The 5,553-nt window shown below is 39.5% G+C and overlaps 1 pseudogene; it reads left to right on the top strand.

Annotated features, from left to right (window-relative positions):
• Window positions 1-367: 367 nt before the first annotated feature.
• Window positions 368-1,853, top strand: LOC101528221 (lysosomal Pro-X carboxypeptidase-like; annotated as a pseudogene).
• The last annotated feature ends 3,700 nt before the right edge of the window (window positions 1,854-5,553 follow it).

Genomic DNA, 5,553 nt, shown 5'->3' with positions numbered 1-5,553 from the left:
ATCTAAAATTTTTTAAAGATATTCATTTTTAATGAATTCACTTAAGAATTTAAAAGGCAGGGTTATAGAGAGGATGATAGAGAGGAGAAAAAAGAGGGAAAAAGAGAAAAAGATCTTTTGTGTGCTGGTTCACTCCCCAAATGGCCAAAATTATGCACATAGTGGATGCCAGCACTACAAATATAGGTGTACTGTGCTATGCAACAGCACCAAGCCCAAAATAATATTTTCAAACATTGCATTTGATACATTGATTCAAAATAGAATATAGCACTCTCAATTATATGAAACTGAGGAAAACTTGAGTCAGCCACACCAAAATTTCAAAACATATTTTATTTACACACTGCAGCCAGTAGTCTGAGCCATGGACTGTGGAACCATTTTGTTCCTGTTCTTGGCTTTTCCGGCACCCGGGGCTGCCATCATCCCTTGGCCAGCCAAAAGAACTCTTGGCAGCCTACATTTGCCAACCAACCCCACGACCCGCGCCACTGTAGCCAACAACTACTCGGTTCTCTCCTTTGAACAGAAGGTTGACCACTCTGGGTTTACTGTCATGAAAACTTGAGGAGCGATACTTAATGGCTGACAAACATTGGAGGCAAGTTGGTGGATTGATATTTTACACTGATAATGAAGGTGACATTGTCTGGTTTTGCAAAAATATGGGGTTAGTGTGGGATGTGGCTGAGGAGCTGAAAGGTATGTTGATATTTGCTGAGCATCGTTACTATGGGGAATCCCTGCGCTTTGGTGCCAACTCATTCAAGGATTCCAGACACCTGAATTTTCTAACATCAGAACAAGCTCTGGCTGATTTTGCAGAGTTAATCAAATCCTTGAAAAGAACAATCCCGGGAGCCGAAAATCAACCTCTCATTGTCATTGAGGACTCTTATGGTGGCATGCTTGTAACCTGGTTCAGGATGAAATACCTGCATATGGAGGTTGGAGCTCTTGCAGCTTCTGCCCCTGTCTGGCAGTTTGAGGATCTGCTGCCTTGTGAAGGATTTATGAAGATTGTAACTACTGATTTTCTGAAAAGCAATCCAGGTTGTCCAGAGAGCATCCACAGGTCTTGGGGTGCCATTAATCACCTCTCAAATAAAAGCCGTGGTTTGCAGTGGCTTACTGAAACCCTTCACTTATGTGGTGCATTAAGTTATCAAGACATCCCACACTTGAAATAATGGATTTCTGATTCCTGGGTGAATCTGACAATGGTGGATTATCCTTATGTATCTGACTTTTTACAGCCTTTGCCTGCATGGCCCATACAGGTAGTGTGTCAGTATTTGAAAGATCCCAGTGTATCTGACTCAGGGCTGCTACAGAATATTTTCCAAGCTCTGAGTGTATATCACAATTATGCAGGTCAGCCAAAGTGCCTGACTATTTCAGAGACAATAACCAGCAATCTCAAATCCCTGGGCTGTGGCTATCAGGCCTGCACAGAAATAGCCATGCTCTTTTGTACTAATGGTGTTGATGACATGTTTCAACCTCACCTGTGGAACTTGGGAGAATTTTTTGATGACTGTTTTAAACAGTGGAGTGTGAGACAAAAGCCCTCCTGGATCATTACCTTTTATGGAGGCAAAAAAACATCAGTTCAAACTCAAATATAATTTTTAGCAATGCTGAACCTTGCTTGATCAGGAGGTAGAGTCACCAAAGACATCACAGACACCCTGATTGCAATCATCATCTCAGAGGGGGCCTATCATCTAAATCTCCAAGCCAACAACGCATATGATCCCAAGTCTGTCCTGTTAGCCCACACCTTGGAACTTAAATACACGAGGCGATGGATCCAAGATTTCTATGGCAGTTTGCAAAGACAACACTGAGCAATTTCTGATCAGCTTCAGCTTTTTGCTTGTATGTTCACTTCTGCCCACATACCTGTTCATTTGTAGTTTTCTATATATAACTACTGCCCCTTCTTTATAATTAGATTTAGTGGGCTGCAATAGAAGGGAATCATTTCCAGGCCCCCTCTGCTTTGGTGGCATCTCCAGGAAGGACTTGACTGCCCTCTTTCACACCATCAGTGACCTTCCCAGAGGAGCAGAGTTCCTGACAGCCTTTCCTAAGTGGGAGGAGCCACATTGTTTCTCCAGGAGCAGGGATTTCCCCTCGGTTTTGAGGCTGAAACCTCTTTGGCCTATCTGCAAGTGCCCAACCCCTGCCCCTGCCTGATGAAAAGGAAAAGAAGATGATAGATTGAAATGATATCATTGTAGCTGATAGGAAAGAAGTCTGATGAAAATCCAAGAAATGAGTGCCATTTCTTTTCCATTTGATTTACGGATCCTGAATTGTGCTATAAAGAAAAAAGGCTGGACCTAAAATCTATATATTTTTATTTATTTATTTATTTATTTATTTATTTATTTATTTATTTATTAGAATGACAGAGGAAGAGACAGACATAGAGAAAGTAATCTTCACTCCACTGGTTCACTCCTCAAGGAGCTGCAATGGCCCGCACTTGGCCTGGCCCAAACCAGAAGCCAGGAATCTCTGTTTCCCACATAGGTAGCAGGGACCCAAGTAGGTATACCATAAGCTGCTGCTTCAAACAGGTTAGAATTGACATGATGATTAGATATTTAACACCAAGGGGGGAATTGGATATAAAATTCAGGAGGTCTGAATATTGTGACTAAAAATTCAATGTGTAAATTATAACATTGAGGAAATATTTAAAACCAGAGGACTAAATGAGATAACCTTAAGACAGAATGTAACCACAGGAGGGAAGGCACCAAACGATTTAATAGTTTTCAGGCACTTCATTCAGAAGTTAGGAAAATGAGGAGAAAACATAAAATAAATATTTAAACAGCCACTTAGAGGGACCCATGGACACTGAAAGATGAAGTAAAATATTAAGATAGTTTTTGTGGGGTAAATGAAGCTATCATTTCCCATACTCACCTATTAAGAAATTGAGAATTACAATTTAAGGGAAACAACACATAGAGTCATTGGTTCAACGCACAACATGCATGTTTAAGAAGACAGAAGCTTGTGCTCCCAAGGTATTTCCTAACCAGTGTTGCCTTTACTGAGCCCATAAAGGGCCAGACAGGCATTTTTGAAAACGAGTGAAAGAGGTGAGCATCTGTCTAACAATTAAAATGAAACTGGCTAAGATGGCTCATGCTAAAGCAGAGCGCCTGAGTTCGGTTTCTGTTTGTGCGCCTGACTGTAGTTTCCTGGGAAACAGCAATGGTTCAAGGGAGGGGCTACCCACTTGGAAGATTGGGACTGAGTGGCCAGCTCTAGGCTTTGGCCCTACAAAGGGACCATCGTGGGCATTTGGGGATGAGCTAGCAGATAGGGGTTCTCTGTGCATTTCTCTCTGTGTGTCTGCCTGTCTGTATCTACCGTACTCCAAGAAATGCTTATGAAATATTCTTTGGATATCAGTGCTGCCCCATTTTTTTTAATAACAGCATTGTTATCTTAATAGTTGTTCGAAATCCTTTATCTACATATCCTTGAGTCAGTACGAGGACACAAGTACAATAAAAAATTAATACAAGAAGATAAATAATTTCAGGTAGTCTGGAACAGAGATAAGAAAATAAGCAATGTTGTTTCACCATCTTCATTTATCTGCCTGCTCTTCAAAGAATAACATCTGATGGACAAAACTGTTGATTTTCAGTTAAGTTACCAGATTCAAGCTTTGATGTATTCCCCAATTAACAATGACTGTGCTTTCAATAGAGGCACTTGGACTTTGGCTATGTCCACTTAATGAATAGACTCAATTAGCCATCCCGCTAGTGAAAACAGAAAACAGACATCTTTGAGAATGACAAATAATTGATGGTGGAGAAAATTTGCACAGCTCACCACTGTAGAAACTCCTTTATATTCACCCTTACAATTAGATTTATTTTTAATAGAGAAAACAATTATTGTATCATTCAATCAACTTCCAGTCCAGATAGTGTGAAGATTCTCAGTGGAATCTTCAGCAAGTCTGCAGAATCAATTTTATGAGAAAAATACAAGCTTAATTTTCAAATTATCACCATTTGATGGGAAACTGAGGTATCACACACATGTATATATATCTCGTGTGAAATGGTCTTTGATTCATTTGTGGTGCCTACTGAGTGTTAAAGCAAGGCTAATAGAATTATCTTCTGTATATTCAAATGTATAAAGGAACATTTGTAATATAAAATAAGAGTCAAATGCCGATTTCTGGAATAAGATGCTATGCTCACTTCCTATAGTATTTGTTGAATCCTAATACAAGACTTACCTGAAATCTTGAGATTTAAATAAAAATTGATTTTGTGTTAGCACTGAGGTACGTAATTGCTACAAAACTAGGATAATTTGCCCGACAAATACCTAATCCTCTCTCAATTCCAGTTGAAATTTTAACTTCTCTAAGAACATTAAGTTCCCCACTTCTGCTGTTTCCCTTCTTTGCACGGATTCACATCACTTGGTGATTTCCTGCAATCATCATTTACTGCCCTACTAGTAAAATGTAACCATTACTTTATTCCCAGAGCTCTGGTTAGTTCTATAACATAATGAGTTTCCAAATTATCTCCATAATGAATGACTAACTGAATACGGCCATGTGATAAAGAGTAAACAATCATGCTATATAGACAGTCTAGTCAGGCTGCAGTTTAACTGCTGAATACCGTATGGAAAGAGCTTGTACCTTGTTAACTACAGTTGATGTCTCTGTTGTTCTGCCCGGAACAGGTGTAGTTTTTGGTATATACGTGTGTACACATGCATGCACACACAATTTTCATCCCCATTTACTGTGAATATTGTTTGAGAACAATTCACAACTGATATTTTATCCAGGGATATATCCCTCTTGCAAAGTATAGACTCGACTACTGTTAGGCGCAAAGGGGTGAAACAATAGGATACAACAAACTAATTCTTATTTTAATGTGGCAACAGAGCTTTCCAGAAAAAAAAAAACAAACCAGACCATTGAGACAGTTTCTGCTTGCTTTTACCCTGCCATGTACTGTTCCAGTTACTTCCCTTCTCCAATAACACATGAATTGAGCTAAGATCTCTATTTCATGGTTTTCTTCAAGTTAAACTGATGCCACACAGTTGCCACCCAAAATGAGCTAAGAAGCACAAGCAGTGGCTGCGGTCTGGGAGGTTCTCTGTGGCTGGACGGCAAGGTGTTCCCATCACAGTGCAGGTATTGGGTTCCTAGTTGACAGCATGCTATAAAAGTGTGACTACTAAGACCATCAATTATGGACTGGGATGGGATAAAGACAGAAAGAGAGACTAACTAGTAGTACGATTCAGCTTTGAGGGAAGACAGGGCAGAAAGAGTAATATAAAGACTATGAAATCGACTTTTTAAAAATTATTGTTGAGTCAATTGAAGGGAGAATAAGACGGGCTCATATCATAATCAATGATGTAACACAATGCATAGGAGTCAAGACCCTTCTTGGAAGTATTGAAAAAGATCTTTTTTTCCTATGACTGGAATACAGACATAGAAGATAAGTCACAGAAATTAAC

The sequence above is a fragment of the Ochotona princeps genome, chromosome 4, assembly GCF_030435755.1.
Source record: "Ochotona princeps isolate mOchPri1 chromosome 4, mOchPri1.hap1, whole genome shotgun sequence".
NCBI classification, from domain to species: Eukaryota; Metazoa; Chordata; class Mammalia; order Lagomorpha; family Ochotonidae; genus Ochotona; species Ochotona princeps.
Note: the sequence above shows the minus strand (reverse complement) of the source record. Positions and strands in the feature narration are given on the sequence as shown.